Source organism: Balearica regulorum, chromosome Z (genome assembly GCF_011004875.1).
Source record: "Balearica regulorum gibbericeps isolate bBalReg1 chromosome Z, bBalReg1.pri, whole genome shotgun sequence".
Taxonomy (NCBI): Eukaryota; Metazoa; Chordata; class Aves; order Gruiformes; family Gruidae; genus Balearica; species Balearica regulorum.
In genome coordinates, this window is record NC_046220.1 from 61,169,026 (window position 1) to 61,189,050 (window position 20,025).

Below are 20,025 nucleotides of genomic sequence, written 5' to 3' on the forward strand. Positions count from 1 at the left end.
CACGCATTCTAAGTCCATTAAAAATACTCTCAAAGTATTAAACACCAAAAATGCAGTTTCTCATTTGAGCTTTATGAGCCCCAAACAGGCTGTATCCCATGGTTTTGATTATTAAAGGCAGCAGACAACTGCATTTAGTACAAGTCTTGATCATGCACAAGATATCTACATCAACTACATTCAAAAACTCAGATTTAAAGAACATGAAATACTTAGCCATTTATACCATTCTAGGCAAAGAATAAAAAAACAAGACATGGGAGGATAAAGTTGCTTATTTTTAATGTTATTATCTCTTTTTTTCTTTTGCAAAGTGTATAAACAAAGTAATATCCATGAAAGTAACTTCTTTTGAAACAAAACACGAAAAACTAAGGTCAAGCAGACCTCCTCAATAACAAAGAAAAGGAAGAAATTGGTCACTTCACAGAGCACAAGCAAAACAGCCTCAGGAAATCCATATGAAAGATTTTTTTAAAGAATGCATAACCTCTGCTATAACCTTCACAGATCTCTCCAGCAGTCAAGCTAAGAGACAACATGTCTCTGGAACGTAACAAACATTTCTGAAAGTTCCTTCTGTTCTCTCCATCTCTCAAAACATTGTATTTTGTTATTTTATTACCAATGAACATTTTAATTGGCATTGGCCATTTGCTTCCTACCAGAATAAACATAATGATGACTGTGCAAGGTGAGAAGTTAAGGAACAGCCAACAAGGCAGTGAGATGGAGGACTCCGTTCCTTCTCCTTGGAAGGCAAGAAAATGCATCTAATCTCCTTACGCCCCACTTCAACATTGGGGGGGACTCTATTATCTGCAGCTGAGTTCACAGCCCTCTTAACCCTTCAATATAATACAAGAAGGCTAATTTTAAAACTTCCAAGGGGGTTTAAAAGCTTCCACCATAAATCCTGAAATCCTAAACTTGCCTATTTAATTAAGTTTGTCAAAATTTCAGAAGCAACAAATTTGTTAGGTTCTCCTCCCTCCTTTTTGCAGGTTTATGAAGGCAAATTATTTTCAGGATACACTCGATCAAATAACTGAAAATCATCTTATACATACAAGCTACACATTTTAACAACAGTTTCAATTCTGCAGCAACTGAATATGCAGATTTCTCCTAGTAGGCACTATTTTTCAGGACCTATATATAAGACAGGGCAATTACACTGGGAACATTATCAATAGCCCTGTTTCCATGAGCTTTCTTACCAATTATGAAGAAATTCATTCCAAGAACAAGCATCTGACAATTCCTTCAGTCTCAGTGACAGTCCAATGCACTGATTCAAAATCACGATTCTGTAAAGCTTGAAGCTGTAAGTTCCAGAGTCCCTAAATACTAACCTTTCCCCCCCAAAACTATCTTTCTGAAGTAGTTGTATGGACTATCTTTTTAAGTGATTTCTCCAATGAAGGCTGAGGTTTAGAACACAACATGAGTAAGTTCTCTGACATAATTGCTTTCTTATGGTATTCCAGCAATGGAACATTGACTTGAAATCTCTTATAGGCAGAGCTGGCTGGTTTAAATCATTGCTTTTGAAAGCACACAGATGATATGCACCTACTTTACTCTCCAATATCCATTACAGCATTAAAAGGGCTCTCAAATAAGGAAAGAAAATTACACAAATATACACAATCTCTCTTTCATATTCATACACATAATATATCCCAGCTCCATTCAGGTGGTCCCCTGAGGTTCTGGCTCTCTAGAAAGTTAAATATCTGAAACAGACCCTTTTCTTATTCATTTATTAGTACTGTTTTCAAAGGACCTTTCAGAGAATGAAGCCTAAGAAAAATGCAAATTCTCCACTCCACGTTCGACTAACAAAGCACCCAATCAATTCCCACTGAGCTCCAGTTCATTTTGTGTCCACATGTAAGTGATTAAGAGTACATTGTTTGAAACTTAATTCCACATCTGTTCTTCTGTGGGACTTGGAAAACAGATGAATTTTTCTGACAATTGTTTGCAGAGTGGATAATCACAAGCATGTGTAATAGTATCCCAAAGTGCAAGGGGAAAACACCATGAGTCTAAGAAACTACATGTTTTTGTTTCTTTTCTAAGTAAGATAAAAAAATAAGATGCTCTCAGATGGAAATCATTAAGAAATGCTTGAGAAGTCATCTACTATAACTAAAAAAGCAAAGCAAAATCCAGCTTTTCTTCATAAAGGTTATCGTTTCATGTCCTGGCAGTTTACCTAGAGAGCCAAAATCCATTTTATGGCCTGTCAGGTAACTTTTAAAAACTATGCAGAAATGACAAAATTCTGTAGAACTACAACACAGAAAATACATGGTTTCAACATGGAGCTCTACAGTTGTAAGAGAACGTTCCAGGCTATTACAGTATGAGAGTCAGCATCTTTTGAAGGGATTGCACATTTAAGTGATAAGGATGTATTTTCTTTTGATGTCTATAAAATGCTGACAAAGGACAGAAAGGAAGAATAGATAACAACTCTTCACTGTATTTGCTAATGCAAGTGCTGACAGCATCAAAGCATTCTGGGGAACGTAAGGTTAAAGAAAGTACTTTTTCCACACCAGACACAGTTATGCTGAGGAAATCTGCCACAGTTTGCTGTGGATGCTAAGTTCTATATTTGCTCAAGAAATAACAGGACAAGTTAATGAAGGAAAAATCCACTAACAGTCAATAAATGTAACAACTGCCTCCTTTGACCCAGTAAGTCCTCAAGATGCAGAAGAGTGTAAATTTGCTCTGTACTTTAGGCCACTGGCTATTATCAGACAGTGGGTTAAATGAACCTCTGGTTAACTATTTTATTTATGGCCTTATGACATTACCTTGGACCTTCATTTGACCTATACATATAATGAGTGCAAGAGTGACATTATCTGCAGCAGTTCAGAAAGAAATTCATAGGGAGGGCTCAGGGTAGATGAAAGACACTTTTAAAAAAAATTTTATTTTACTTAATTCTGAGCTTAAACTAAAAATTAGTCATCTATGAGGACACATCAAAGAAAGGCCAAAATTTCCATTCAGTCACACCAGACTGAGGACTCAAAGGAACCAGACACTGCTGCCAACACCTATAATGTTACTGTTAACTTCCCAATACTTGGTGTTTTCCTAAAACTGCGGATGCCAGAGATACCCGATTAACTCACATTGTAAGAGTTGTTTTCAAACTTCTCTCCACAGTCATTAGGACTACAGACATGGACGACAACAGAAGCTCAACAAGAAAAACAAACAATCAACCACACCCCCCGCAAACCAAACCACTTCATTTGTAAAATAAGAAGCATCTGTTTTTCCCTCATGCTGGTACTGGTAACATTGGAAACCAGGTTAAACCTGGGTGGTCCCATACGTGGCCAGTGCTGAAACACTGTGTCACCCTGGATGAAACAAATTAAGAACATGAATGAGAACCAGAGAGACTTCCTAGAGCGAAAAAGGAGAAAAGGTGCAGAAGGAATCAAGTTCAAACATCAGAATGCTTAAAATGCATTTGACACTGTCCCGCCCGATATCCTTGTCTCTAAATTGGAGAGATATGGATTCGATGGATGGACCACTCGGTGGATAAGGAATTGGCTGGATGGTCGCACTCAAAAGAGTGCTCAGTGTCCAAGTGGAAAACAGTGACGAGTGGTGTTCCACAAGGGTTGGTACTGGGACCAGCACTGCTTAACATCTTTGTTGGTGACATGGACAGTGGGATCGAGTGCACCCTCAGCAAGTTTGCCAATGACATCAAGCTGTGCAGTGCGGTTGACATGCTGGAGGAAAGGGATGCCATCCAGAGGGACCTTGACAGGCTGGAGAGGTGGGCTCGTGCGAACCACACAAAGTTCCACAAGGCCAAGTGCAAGGTCCTGCACATGGTTGGCGCAATCCCAAGCACAACTACAGGCTGGTCAACGAATGGATTGAAAGCAGCCCTGAGGAGAAGGACTTGGGGGTATTGATTGATGAGAAGCTCAACATGAGCTGGCAGTGTGCGCTTGCAGCCCAGAAAGCCAACCCTGTCCTGGGCTGCATCCAAAGAGGTGTGACCAGCAGGTTGAGGGAGGTGATCCTGCCCCTCTACTCTGCTCTTGTGAGACCCCACCTGGAGTACTGCATCCAGCTCTGGGGGCCCCAGTACAGGAGGGACATCAAGCTGTTGGAGCGAGTCCAGAGGAAGGCCACAAAGCTGATCAGAGGGCTGGAGCACCTCTCCTATGAGGACAGGCTGAGAGACTTGGGGTTGTTCAACATGGAAGAAAGAAGGCTCCGGGGAGATCTAACTGCAGCTTACCAGTACCTGAAGGGGGCCTACAGGAAAGCTGGAGAGGGACTGTTTATCAGGGAGTGTAGTGACAGGACAAGGGGTAATGGGTTTAAGCTAAAGGAGGGTCGATTTAGATGAGAAGTTAGAAAGAAATCTGTGAGGGTGGTGAGGCACTGGAACAGGTTGCCCAGCGAGGTTGTGGCTGCCCCATCCCTGGAAGTGTTCAAGGCCAGGTTGGATGGGGCTTTGGGCAATCTGGTCTAGTGGAGGGTGTCCCTGCCCATGGCAGCGGGGTTGGAACTAGATGATCTTTAAGGTCCCTTCCAACCCAAACCATTTTATGATTCTATGATTCTAATTTATGTAAAAAGAAACTATACAGATAAGGGGAAAAAAATGTGACTTCTACAGCAAAGGACACTGTTGGGTTCTAAAAGTATTCTGCTCAGTAAAATTGCTATCTGACATTATTTCATTAGGACTTCCATTTAAAATGCATAGGATAACCAGGTCCATAAGTCAGAAGGCACAGAGGACCCACTGCACATGGTAATCATATTTTTTCAATTCTATTATGTAACTTAAAAAGTATCAAGATTTATAACGCAGAGCATGTGATCAGACAGTATTGTGCTTTGGAAGAAATGTTCCTATCAAATCTGAATTAAAGCCACTGAAACATTAAAAGGGTAAGCAATACTGCTTGGCTAACGATTCAAATACCACAAATATCCTTATTTATACATAAAAAAGTAGGCAGGTTATCAGACATGATTACCATACTCATCAAAAAACTGTAAGCAATAATGACTTTGAGTTTTATTCTTTATTCTTGATTTCATGTAAAGAATCACTGAAGGCTTCCTGCACATAAGGGAAGGTTAGACAAGTCATTAACCATCCGCAGAGAAAGGTCAGGTGAACAAAAAAAATTCCCTCTTGCATATCCAACCCTGCTGATGCCAGGACAGCACTGAAGCTGAGCATCCATGCTGCCAAGTTATGCGCCAGTCCCATGTGAGTCCACTTACTTCAAATGTTGGGAAGGAACAAGGAACAAGGAAGAGTCTTGACTTTTCTTCCATGTGCTATGGGCACTGGAAGAGAGGTACTTATTTTTTATTTTTTTTTAGCTTGAGTCCCCTCTGCCAATACCAATTCCTAAAATACTACAGCATGCACATATACAAATACACTTTTTTTTTTTTTTTTTTTTTTAGAAAAAGCAACACCCCCATATTTATACCCCAAAGACTACAAACATATATATTTTAAAGACAGCTATAGGGTTTTTTCCTGTTAGTGTGACCAAAAGGCTAAACAAAATTCAATACACACAGGAGTCCCATGGGTCTCTTCCACTTTGTCTTTCTGTAATTGTACTACAAGCTTGTCTGGAGTCTCTCTCTCTCAAGGCATCTGGAGTTGACACTTCTCCTATTTATCCAGCTAAAGAAAGGTTCCCTGCTTCTTCCCTGCCAATACCATGAAGAATTTAATGTATCAGCAGGGACTCGAAGCTTGAAACTGAATCCAGTATTTTCATAAAACAATTCACAGACTTGCACTGACTTTTTTGACTTAAGAGCAAAGGGTTTCTGTACAGCAATCTGGGGCTAGAATAATCCACTCATGTTTCCAGCAGTGGGGGAGGGAGGAAGAGCACCATAACACGCAGCCACTGAATTGATTTTAACATACTGAGACAGAAAAGAAATACTTAGAGTCCCTTCATCATTCTTAAAAATCACAGCAGCTATTTAGTTCCTCCTATGAAATAAGGAGGGATGAACACCAAGCAACAGACAGCAAATTAGTAAAATAAAATGGGAACCAAGAAAAAAGAAGAGATTGGTTTTTACTTCACAGGAAGGAGGACAGTAGTTTGGAACTTAATTTTGCTCTATACCAATATCCTGGATAATGGGGCGGGGGGGGGGGGGGGGGAACAGAGGAGGATTCAGATCAAAGGAGCATTCATGTGCAAAGCTGAACTGATCCCCCTTTTCATAACTAAATAACAAGACAGGTACTTAACACAGAAGTATGCTACCACATATACTGAGCAATTTGTCAAACACTCAACAACACTTCCACTTTTATTATACCATACCGTAAAAGAAGCATCAGCAAGGCTAGTTATTCTAAGTGTGCCTTTTTGAGAATGGATTATTTTGTGCTTGCTCTACTCTGACTTTTAAAAATTGCTTGCTTGTGCAAAATGGCATCTTCAGTTTCTTTGAAACTCGACATGTCCCCCATTACCACATCAGCCAAGCATCCAACTGTGAAAAACATGAATTTTATTTAAATTAAAAAGCCTTGTGCCAGCCTTTCTGAAACAGATAAGAAGTTTACAGTGAGTTTTCTTCCAGTTAGATAACTTTTCAAAGTGAGAGAAAAAGATAGCTCTGAAAGATGAAAAGAAGCCATAGAAGAGTAAAACCAAGAAAATTAAAGGCATTTATTTTACTTCTCTAGTGCTTTTTTTAGCCACCAGAAATCAGACAGAACTGCTATTCTTCTATATGGAGTCTTAAATAATATCAAGTCTTAAATAACTTTAAACATCCTTTTAATCCCCAGGGCACCCATTGTTAAGATCCTAAAATCTATTTTCATCTTCCAGATTCTGAACCAATGTCAAAAACATATCTCAGAGACTTGGGATTTATAAATCTCAGTTTTTGAATCATCAGAAGTATTTGACATAAGCAAGAAACAGGTTGTAGAGAGTAATCCAGAAGCACAGCAGAAAATAAATTCATGATACAACAAAATCCTTGTGCATTGAGGATGGACATCAGAAATGCGACCTGCATGTAACAGGAAGACAGTTTCCACTATCAGTAACAGAAAGTATGTATCGTCACAAGTCACAGGCAGGATAAATTATTTCACAATCACCAAATGCCCAGCAAGGATGCCAAAACACCAGAATAAACACTAAAGTTTCCGCAACTTTTTCTGGTTTTCTGGAGACAAAGTTCATCCAGCAAAGGCCGTTTATGATTGTGCATTGGTACAATGTTCCAGTTTCGACATATGGCAAGTCATCTAGAGGAAATGCTTCATTCAATTAACAGTACCTGTCCTTTCTTTGTCTGAACACTGTATATTCTTGTTAAAAATACTTCACTGCTAACAGTGGTTTTAGGGAGAGTATACTCCTAATTACACTGATGAAAGATTCTTAATGATTAACTCAAAATCCAACTGAAGAAAAGCCACAGAAACATATATTAAACCCTATTAATGTCTGGCCATATAATCCAGGCACTTTTAACATTCCTCTCAAGATATTAGTGTGAATTAATATCTCTTATACCAGGTTACATGTTATAGTACATGTACAGTTATCTGTAAAGTATGTTCTCAAGTTTAAAAATACTTCTAAAAGCTTATATAACAAAAGTTCTTTTTTCTTTTTTTTTTCCATTCCTACCACCTAAAGAGTTTGCTTTTAAGGAAGGACAAATGGGTCTGAATGACAGCATATATCGCTATTAAGCTTGGCTCTCAAACCTTTGTGCCTAACATAATGGTTTCCCACAGAGTCAATCAAAAGCATCTTACTCTCAAAACAAATATTGTTTTAATGACTTGAATCAAAGATCAATTAACTAAATGGTAGTTCATTTTCTGTAATAATCAACATTATTTTCTTCCTAAATAATATATGTTTCCATGATCACACTACAACCAAGCTCCAAAAATATTTGTAAGTGTTTTTAAAAGCCTGATCAGGGAAGCCTCTTCCTGGCCAGTTTGTCTCAATCACTCCTTTTGGCAATATTAAGGATTACATGGATCAGCGATCAGGAACCTGTGAGGCCAGGGACTTAGTTTCACATAGCCTTTAGTCACACATGGTGGGTTTTTTTCATGGTTTTATTGAGTAATAGTAGGATGCATATCACATTTGGCGTGTTAAAATGTGTTGCCTACTATTATCAGCTAGCAAGAATGAAATTCAGAGGCACCTGCTGCTATCAAAGAAGGAAAATAGAAACCTTCTCCTTCTGCATCTTCAAAATTGCAACCTCTGTGGAGCTTCTGGAAAATTTACATTTATTTAAAACCAAAGTTGAATGTTAGGCTACAACATGTAGGTTCTTCATTAAAATAAGTATTTATGACTTCCACGTTTATTATAGAATTGCAGTCAAAATTCTTAGTAGTGAATTTCTTTTAGTTCATTTAAAGTTTTAACTTATCTAATCTTATTAACTACCTACCACTGAACAATGAAATTATTAACATTCAAGAACCCTACTACTCTGGGTCTGCCTTTTTTGGTCAAAGACTTTATTCCAGCACCAGGATCTTACTAGCTGAAAGGAGAACTTCTAAGTTTTGTTTAATGCTTGCTTACATTCAAAGACCCGAATGCCAAGACAAGAAACCACTGAAGAGTGAAAAAAACGAACAGCCCAATAGGAACTGTATGAAGATGAAGGAAAGGCATATCCTCTGTAATCACAGAACAACACATTTAACCTGGAAGATATTCTGGATCTTCACACCTGGACAGTGATCCAACACTACGTGGATGGGCCACAGAGCTTCTCGACAGCAATGAACTGGATAGATGTGAAGGCAAAAATGCCTTTCAACCAGGTAAAATCTAAGCTGCACTACTAAAGAGCCTGCAGCCAAACAACTTACTTCCACACCAATGGTCTGGTCACAGACAGCAATTTTTTTTTTTTTTTTCCTCCTTTCAGCTCTATGAAAAACCTCCATTTCTTTGGGAATCTTGCCATAGCCTGCTAGGGGTATGACTCGCATTTTTCTGCCTGTATGGAAGGACAATCTTGTTCAAAACGTCTTTTAAACATTAGCTTTGGACTAATGTTTTTCAATTTGTGACACAGATGACGTAAAGTGGAAACATCCTAAGTTAGTATTGGGACGAATGATTAAAAAACTAAAATGGGAAGGAAAAAGAACAGTTGAGGTAGGAGAAGACACTTTAATTATTCATAAAGGTAAATGTGAACAACAATCCTTCTGTTTAATTCTCCATTTTGTGAATGTCTGTGTAAAACAAAATAAATGCTTTTGCCTAGATTATAAAACAGAAGTTCTTGTTATAAAACTCAGCACAAGATGATAACTATGCTTAATGCTTTCAGCATAAAAACAAAACAACTTAGAGTTGCACAGGAAAGCTGTGAGGCCAACCATGAGACCAAAATACATTTTTAATATACCTACAAAACAAAAACAAAGGTAACAAACCAACAAAAATGCTTTCATGGCAACTTTTTATGCCATATTTATGCAGTGATCAAGTATGACTTTAAAGCCACTATTAGCATAAATAATAAACAGTATTTAACAATAACAAGCTGGTATTTAAGACTGTAGCCTAAGTGTAAGAAAACATGAAATTCCTACTGGTGCTTTGAATATAGTAGAATACAGCTCTCTTTACTGCTCATAGCCTCATTAGGAAAGACAGACCCTCCTTGAAAGAGGAAGGAAGGAAAAAAAAAAACCCCTTTAGCTCCTTATAGTTTACATTACTTACTGTATTTATAGGTTGTGTAAATTACTACCACTTAAAGCAAAGCATTAATTCCAAAAGCAAAGCATGAAGGGCACACTTCCTTTGCATAAGTGTTTTCGGTAATATGTTTGCACTGCCCCAAACAGCTTTTAAGTTCAATAATTCTACTGTCTTTTACAAAACAAATACATTCCTGTATTCAGTCAAAGGATATCTGTAACTTAGAAGTATTTTCCTGGTTCAACACAATGTTAATGGGATTTCCATTTGTTTCCTGTTTGAATTTTAAGGAAGGTTTTTTTCTGATAAACGCATCTTTGTTATTTCTGAGTATTACACCCCCCCCCCCCCAAAAAAAAAAAAAAAAAAAAAAAAAAAGAGTTATGCTTGCCTGACCCTTATCCATGTGAGTGAAAGCAGCTCTACTCACAAACCTCCACACCGTGAAAATCCATCTGGCTGAGATGTTCTGATGTTCATTTTATGGGTTATGCAGTTTAACCTCACACCTAGTATTTTCATTTTCTTTCTTCACGAATTCACAGACACACAAACTATACTGCAGCCACCAAAACCAATCACAACCAGACACCACAGCAATTTCAAAAGTACTCTTTGCCCTAAGGAACTAGGCTAGCAAAGTAAAACTGGTTTAAAAACTGAATACTTGCAACTAATGCATAACCTTTCAGGGACACACATACCAGGTTAAATCAGTGATGCTAGGTCAGCTTGCAGCTATTTCCCACCCCACTCCTCCGAGTACAAATACAAAAAACAAGTGTTTAAATCAAGATGGGATCAACAGAGAGGTTTGCAACTCTTCACTGTTTAAGGCCATAAGAAGTCTCTGGAACAAAGATGAGATTTCCACACTCTTCTCCTTGAGCACTATGAGCTAAATCATGAGGTCAGGCCAACCTCCCTTTTCACAGAGAGGGCTGCATTCCCTGTGCAGTGGCACAGCTTCAGTGGGACCAGAAATGTTGGCCGGTGACCCACCAGCTCCAGCCCCTCTGGCCAAGAGAGGTGGAACAATTTGAACTACCTTGCAGCAAGGACAGAAACGCACCTTCACAGCCAAGTGCTCTAATGATTTTTGGGGAGCAGAACAGTATCTTAATACTCCAGTAATTCCTTTTTTTTTTCCCCTCTGCAAAAGAAATGAGTGCAGTTATTTATTTGCAGGAAAGGGCTCCAGTCCAGGCCTCCCTCCAAAGCAAGAAAAATGTGAAAACCTTCAATGTGGGCAGGTTTCTTCCCCTGAACATCCTTGCCATGGACCATTTGCTCCTCAAGGAGATGCACTAGTGAAACACACCTCTGCAGTTTTGTCCAGCATTTTAACATCTTTACTCTCTGCAGCAAGGAAAAGACATACAGACCTACATTTTTAAAATTTACTTTAAAAATAACATAAATGCATTCTATTGTTAAAGCAATATTAAAGCCTATACAGACAGCTTGCTACCTCTGGTTCTTCTCATACTTGAATGTAGCTGGGGACCAGATCAAGAAATCTATGCATAGCCAAGATGCCTCACTTGCAAGTCACTGCTTGCTTTTTGGAAGCTTTCCTTTTGCCTTGCAACCAGCCTCCTTCAGCTGTGTTTGGCTCCTCAGCTACATCATCTCTGCACTCTCCAACAGTTGTTCTCTCTCTATGCTGGCAACTCTCCCTCTATGACCCATTTCACCACAGTTTTTAAAGGGCTGTACCAATGGCTCTTATCTTTGTTCCTTTTCCTGTGGAAATGAAAATTTCTTGAAACTTTATGCCTCCCAACAGCAGTTAAGGAAACTGGTTTTATCTAGAGTGCAATTCTTCCTTAGCTCTGCCTACTGGGAGCTGTTGGATTTGACAACTCATCTACTCACAGGCAGATGGGCTAGCTCACCCACCTCAGTCCCTTCACAGAATCAACATGCGGGAAGGATAAAAATACTTAGAAGGATATGAAGAGCTTACAAAACCATATGAGTTTTCTAACAGAATCTTTAAATTTCACATAGACAAATTCCCCAAATCACTTCTGTATAAGCATTACTGACCAATTTAAAACCTTTGCTTAAATATATTCAACAACTTAATAGTTTCAAGATTACAATAAAAAGAGGGAGGATACTTCTTTTTCTTTTTACTTTCATAGCATAGTTTTAACCCCTGTTCAAATGGATGTTTAGAAAACAAAGGGGATGGCTAAAGCATACATTTTCTAGAGTATTATTTTTAGCTTGCTTAACACTGAAGGAATTCACTACAAGCTTTCCACTGCATGGAACAATGTTCCCACCAATCTCTGTTACAAATTAATGAAAAGCTGGCTGCTCATTCTCTGCCTAAAGGCATCTACCATGCATCATAAACTTCAGACGTGGGCACTGAGGAGCAGAACAGGGTACAATCTTACACAAATAGTCCAAAGGAAGCTCTCTGCTTCACATTCCTCACAGCAAGATGATGTCTTGAGCCTTCTACACAATTAATTCTTGTGTCCTCTCCTCTTCTCTCATTACCAGACTTCTCCAAAAGCATCACATGTTCGGAAAAAATTGACTTCTCTCTTAAAGATCTTTTCCAACCAAAACGATTCTATGATTCTATGATCCTCTTTAAAGCACAGTATGCAGGACAATCACATGTATTTTTAACAGCCACACTCCACCACTTAAATGTAATGTTGAGTTTGAAGGAAAGAACAAGAATCAAATATTTGCAAAACTGCATCAAAAAGACTCAGTGGTGATCTTTACATTAAAAGCCCTGCTCTAAATAAAACATATAAAGAATTTTAGCTGTGTACTTTGGAATAATGCCTGGAAACAAAGCTACAAAGAACTCCCCACCAAACCACTCCTCTTTGACTGGTATTTATCAACAGCAAAGCAAATATAAAATTATAATATGAAATCACTTGTCTATGAAAGAAAAAAAAATCACTAAATCAACAACAAAAATGTTAAAAATTCTAAGTAAATTTTTAAAAAGTGCTAAACACTGTAATTCAACTGTTCCTGCTTGTGTCAGTGAGACTAACTTTAAACTATTACTGGCTACTAAATTTGATCTATTTGGCTTATAAACCTTGCTAGTCATAATTCTCTGTTTCTAAAGAAAAGGGACATTTTATAATTTAAAATAGAGAAGAGCCAAGGGATTGTAATAATCTAACTTAAAACATAGTGTGAGTTATTAGATAATAGTACTAGCGATTTATTTTAAACAACGTTTTAAGTCATCATTTATGATCACTGGCATAGAAAGCATTAGCCTACCTGCCAAAACCTATGGTTTGCTTTTGACTTCTGTAACTCAAAACAACAGTGACAGATGTGCAGAGGAAAGACACATAAAACACTTTCCCTTAAAATTAAGTTTGGTATTTCATAGCAGGCCATATATTGCCCCATGTTTCGCCTGCCAACTTGGTCTTTACTCTGCTCTCCAGCGAAGTCTTTCGTTTCCCCAGTTCAAGTTTTTCTAGGTACGCACCTCCAAATAATACATAGTAGGCAACATGTTCTAGTGCAGACTTGCAACTTCCAGAGTAGAACTGCAAACTGCACATACACAGTATCCTCCATGCAACATAGCAAGCAGTAAGGACAGACAAGTCATCCATCCAATCCTTCTCACCACTAAGGCTCCTAATACAATATATGAAGAAATCACACAAAACAAAGAGAGATATTTCGTTGACTTTTGGAAGAGTGAAGTCTGAATTATATTTTAATTAAAATTTACAGTGTTTGTCTGCTAATGGAAAACTTACATCTGAAATAAACCCTTATATGGCAAAGAATTCCACAGCTATGGAAAACTAATTAAAGCAAGTAGCTCCATGAGCACTGCTACTAATGAAGCTTATTTTTGTCAGATTTGTGCTTCACAGTTGATCAAGACTTCTGACAGGATATTTTACAGTCCCTGCTCCAACTGGCCACCTACTTTTGTAAAATAGAAGTACCCTGTTAGCTCTGAGAAGTCTGCCTTTCTGTTGAAGGCTGAAATCAATCACTGAGCAAAAAAATTACATAGATAAAGAAGCACCTACAGATCCCAGCCCAGAAACCTAACAGCTAAGTGAGGATAACAGCTTTTAACAAAGCTGCACAAAAGACACTTGCTGGCAGGAAGGGCTATGTGCTGTGCACACTTCTAACTCTCTAATACCACAGAATGATGCAGTTTCCTCCTAATATAGGAGTGAACAATTGAGCAGGACTCAGACTTTTTTTTTGCCAGACCACATGGACCACATCCCACCAGCCTCTCTGCTGAACCTCCTAGCACCACCTACCACCTCATGCTCAACACATTCACATTTAGCAGCACTGCAATACCCAGCCCTTCCCATTACTCACTGCTCCCTAATCCTCTGCACTGCGTAGCACTACTATACATCCCAAACCTGCCACAATGCTATACCCGTACTGTCCTTTCCACTACTGTATGCCAAATACACCCTCACTCCTTTATGCAGGGCCATAAAGGTACAGCATAGTAACAGAGTGTTTGAGGAGTAACAGAGCATTTGAGAAACCATAGACAGGTACATATGGTTGAATGATGGGCAAAGAGAGAGGCACACCTGGACTGCCAAGGCACTTTGAGAGAATCTGCTGAGAACAGCTCAACAGATCAGGTTGCAATTCAGATCCAATTCACGATCAGGTAATTGGAAGATTTTCTTTGGAACCACACCCACGTGTTTGTAATTTTAAATTCTAAAATAATTTTGTTCCTATTTAACTGAAATTTTACATAACATCTTGTTTCTCAGCCTCATCAGCTGTTCATCAACATGTTTCTTAAACCAAGTAAGATGCTATAAGATTGCCTTCATTATTCTCAAATTTTTCCATAAAAATAAAAGTAGAAACCATAAAAATAGAGCTATTTATTAGAAGTGCTTTTAGCAAGAAAAATGGCTGTGGAAATACATTTCATCAAATAACAGAAGCCACCATTAATGACTATGTACAGCATATAGAGAGGAACTTCAGTAATATACTACTTGTGGAAGTTACCATCATTTTCAAAACTACAATTTGGTTCCTCCTTAATTTATACATGTCATCTACCCCATAATATATGAACATGGGCATTAACCAGTCTTCACAGAACCTTGGTTAATTAAAGAAATCTTAACTCAGTTTTACTGGTAGCAAAGTAAAAATATTATTTCGTGCATTGGCTACCAAGTGGATGTCAGTGCTTTCAGTGCAGTGAGATTGACTTTTCTGTCAGAACACTGTCAAACCTTCCAAGACCAAAACAACTGGAAGTCTTCAGCAGAGAAGAAAAATCACCAAGCAGAAGAGCATTTTGCCAGAGGCTGGCAAAATGACTGACGTGTGGAAACATCAACAAGAAGCCATTTCTCACAACAAAAAACTAGTGGGCAGCTCACTAAATGGTAGATCTGTAACAACTGAGGAAATGATCTTTCTTCACAATGTATACTTGAGTTATGGAATCATTGCAGCAAGACATTGGACACATATAAAGCACAAATGAAATCAAAAAAATTCCAAATTCTTGAATGACAGACCCACTGCTGGCTATTTAAAACACAAATGCTTGGGTGCAAAGCTTAGCCAAGGAGGTCTCCAAACTACTAATTAAGGGACCTAACCATGGGAAAGAATCACTTTTTGAATGTGATTTCCATTTTGAAATGCATTTCTTACATTTTTCTCCCCAAGCATCTTTACTAGCTGCCTTTGGAGAAAGTACGGAACTAAATGGACACTTGGCCTGACCAGAACACGGTTATTCTTCTGTTCTCATGAAATACTGGAAGACATGCCAAATACCAGATGAAGGCAGACAAACCAACAGGCACAGAATGTACGCAGACATTAGACTCTTAATCCCCTCCCAGTTCACAAACAGCATTAATCACCATTTCTGCAAACAGCATGATATAATGTAAGACATAACACATTTGGACAGACTCACGTATAATTACTGCGGGAAACAAAAATTACAAATAAGAAAAATTATTTCACCTCTCTCATATGTGTGATTTCATCCGTCACTGGGAAACAAGCCATGATCCATGTCCAGCTCTCAAACACGAAAACAAATTAGGTACAACCAGATTTAAAAGTCAAGGCTGTATTCTACAAAGAGGTTAAGTGTTGGTCCACTTTTAGAAAGCTTTTCTAAGTCAGTGGACATCAAGACTGGATAGGTGGACCCTGTATCTGAGGAAAGCCCCAGTGCAGTACATAGATCCTGCCCAGTATAAGGAGTGAGAAGTCATTTAGGCTAAGACATATGTTCCCTTTGTGTCTTAAATGTTCCTTTTCTTTTGATTAACTATTCAATTTCCATCAAGATCTAGGATCTTCAGATTTATCTGGAAATCTGTAAACTGGCCAATCAAATACAGCTACATAGGAATGCGGTGGTTTGCGGAGCTTGGAGGGAGGTTTTGTTTGGTTGGGTTTTAGGGTTACGGTACTTCTTGCATAAGTGATAATGCAAGAAGAATTAGGTACAGAGGGTTTTTTCACAACTTCTTCTAAAAAATGAGTTCGATATTAAATCTGACATCCTTTCTATGGGGAAACAACAAATTGACCAAGATTTAATTTTGTCATGTCTTGTTTGTCATGAAATAGGATTCAGTTCTTTTGGACAGAATTTGCTGCCCAAATCCTATTCACTGCTATGCTCAATAGCCTTCAGGAAGGACAATACTTCAGCCTGGAAAACTAGCATGACTCGGATGCCCATAGCAACTGAGACTCCCTGATTCCCAGTTGGGTGACATATAAGAACTTGTTCCTTCTAGTAACCCAAAACGAAACCTTACAGATTGGTGCAAATGGCCGAGAATACCTCTGTCTTCTGATTACTAATACCTTCCTGTTGGTTCTGGTCACAAGCAAGTCCACTGAAAAAATATACCACCTTACTGCTCTCTGGCATAAAATTATCCATGTGAATGCTCATTCCTGTGGAGCTACACCTTGTTTCATGAGCCAGTTAGTTTCCCTTAACTCAAGTTGTTCCTAAACTAGTAAAACTATAGGAGAAGCTAGAAGAGACTTCAAATGGTCTACTTCCTGCTGTGAGATACAAGCAAGTATAGTGAGATCCTCCCTGAGACTTTTTTGTGTCTACCCTGTTTCTGGAAACCTCTAATCTCAAAAGCTATTCCACAACTTCTTTAACCATCTGTTTCAGTGCCTAACTATGCACACAAAGAAGTTATTGAGAACATGTTGAGGACTAAATCACATAATAGATGCAGGGTATTTGGCAGCTGCCACAGAAACTTGCATACCTAACACAATTCTTATTTTTATTACCCATCCCAAGTCGTACTACTTTTTTTTCTGCCCTCCTGTAATGGAAGACAGTATCTCCCACAACCCTTGTTTTTTTTCTATGAGACAAAACAAAGGCACTTCCTTCAAAATTTTCTTGCAGGTCATACTATTGAAGCACTTTATTACAGCTGCTGTACACAGTCCTCTACCTGAGACCTCATCAGTGCTAAGCAGAGAATAATAGCTATGTCCCCTTACATGTGACGTTCCTTGTTCATACACGTCAGACGATATTTGTCCTTTGGCTATAAATCTTAGATTTTTGTTGGCTAGACTACTTCAGCTTTTTATCCCTCTTTCAACACTTATGCAAAACATAGCGAATTGTGTTCACCTTTTGGAATTTCAACTCATTGTGTTTGGACTGTCTCTCCAAATTGTCAAAACAACTGCTTTTCAACCAACCATTTCCTATGTGGGAACCTCTTTAAATTTTCCAGTGGAAAAATAGGACCCTATGAAGCAAATTTAGGCTGACTAAAATTAAGCTTGCTTTTGTTAGTTACCCTTCATGACTCCTTATAAGCGCATTCAGAGGGTCTGCAGACCACAGCTTGAAAGTCATTTACCGTCATCACTCTGAGCTCGTCTTGAATTTCAACATGCTAATACAATTTCCCAGCTTGCTGCTGTCCAGAAATACATCCTCTATATTCTACTAGCCAAGTGCCAATAAAAATACAGAACAAAACCAAACAGAAGATACAGTGAGCCATTAATGACACTTGGAGACCTTTACTGAACCACTTGTGTGTTCACTTTACAATGATTTCATGTGGAGCTCCCCAGACATTTTCTATGAATGATGTGTGAGATACAATCAAGAATATCACATGTAGTCACTACATGAAAAAATAATGAAGTCAAGATACTTCATCCATCTACCACTCAACTTTATTCCTTTATTCTAAGAAATTACAATTGTCTGACACAGTTTGATCTTGATAAATCTATACTGGCCACTTATCAATTTTATTATCTTAGAGGTGCTTATAAAGCAACTGTTTGATAACTTGTTAAAAAAAAAGTGTGGGGATTAAAGTTTCATTGACCAGCTTACAATTCCCTTCCCCTTTAAGGTTTTATTGACAGGCTTACAATTCCCTTCATTTTCCCCACACCTTTAAAAAAAAAAAAAATATATATATAGAAAGAAAGAAGAATGGAGTGTAGTTTCACATTTGCCCCTCCCCAGTCCTCTAAGAATCACCTCCTGTCCTCCTAAAGACTCTCTGAAGAGTTGGACTAAAGGGTCCCCAACAAAGAAGAAAAGGATAATGCTGACTTTTCAGTAGGAACTTCCTAATTCTTACCTGAGCACAATAAGCTATTAAAATCAGTGAAAGACCACAGTAAGTTAATCACACATGAGCTTAAATAGTATGCTGAGGTCTCTGGAGAGGACAGAGAGGAAAACTATGAGAAGTAAACTACTAAGGGTGATTCCTGACCATCTAGATAAAAAAATTTCACTAGTTTGCTTCCTGTGGGGTATCAATGGTTCAAATGTTAAAAAAAAAAAAAAAAAAAAGATAGTAGGAAAAAAATAGCCTAAGTCACTAACCTTGTTGCTTACCTTCAAAAGCCTGTTGAGGGGCAGTAAATCAGACTGGTTCAACAGATGTTTAACAATACACTTCTAAAGAACCTTTGGCCAGTTTTGGTAAGTGGGGGCCTGCTCGGGTATTGCCTTCAGCTGCACTGCTGGGAAAGTGCAGGAAGCCGGTGTCTCCATTCTGTCTCCATCGTGCCAGTCTGAAGCATTCCTTATTGCTATAGCAGGAGGCTATTATGCTAACGGCAATCCCCTGTTAGCTCTCAATTGCAGTCAGCACTCTCTCTTTCCTGCCAAGTTTTCCAAAAATGTGAGTGCCTAAAAAGGCCTGTATTTAAGAAATTCTCCATGAGACTGGAGGCAGCTCACCCCGTCAGCAACAGCAGAGACACAAGTCATTCTGACAGCCTGTCAGGACACAGAGAATGCAGCAGGAATAGCAAGAAGGTGATCTTTTCTTCTGTACCTGCCTTGAAGTAAATGGAAATGTCAGGTTACCTAGAAGGTAGGCCGAACACTGGATTCAGCACATGAAGAAGACCTTACTCAACTAATACGTGTTGTTATGCACTAAACAGTTAAAGCAGCCTGCCAGTACTGCCAGAAACAATCCTATCATATATGCACTAATTTAAATACTGGTAACACTAACCTATTTAGCCTTCAAGGCACCTCAGAAGGTGCTTCTCTCTCTTTTCTTTAATAGAAGAAAAATTAAAGAGAAGTAAGTTTTTAAAGAGAAAGAAAATCAAGAGCAAGAGACAGCCATCAAAAACTATTTCCCCAGTTTACTCAACACAGATAATTTCTGGCATTTATGCACTCTGGTTCCATTCTCCAGCACTGCTAGCTGCCACTACAGATGCTGAGTTAGGTTAGCACATGCATTGTGGTTTCAAACCTACCTGTAGCCCAGAAAGTATAAATAGTAGAATCTCTCCCTTTACCAGCACCCATTCATTGGTAAAACATCCATATTTATTCTTTTAGCTTGATCAGCTTGGGGTCCTGTGATATTACTTGTGCAGAGTTACTGTACAATTTCAGTTTGCTGTGTTCAATGCATATATGGGACTCAAGCAAGTACAAGGCCTCACATCTTCTGTATGCTGGCAATACAGTGATGTATCTCATCAGACAGTAGAGCACTAGACCAGTTAAAAGACTTACCCAAAACCCACTTAGAAGAACTGAACTGAATACCAGCATACTAGAGAGAACCACAATAACATCCGTGGATGAAGGATTGGATCAGCACATTTCTTATCTCTTACTCCTGATTAATGTCCACATTTCATTAATTAAATTCAGAAATTGAAATGGGTTTTGCCAGTA

General features: G+C 38.5%; 1 protein-coding gene across 4 annotated transcripts in view; it reads right to left on the bottom strand.

Moving 5' to 3' along the window:
* Positions 1 to 20,025, bottom strand: part of LHFPL2 (LHFPL tetraspan subfamily member 2) — a 131,799-nt gene that overhangs the window by 74,663 nt on the left and 37,111 nt on the right. The gene's annotated exons all lie outside the window — the stretch shown is intronic.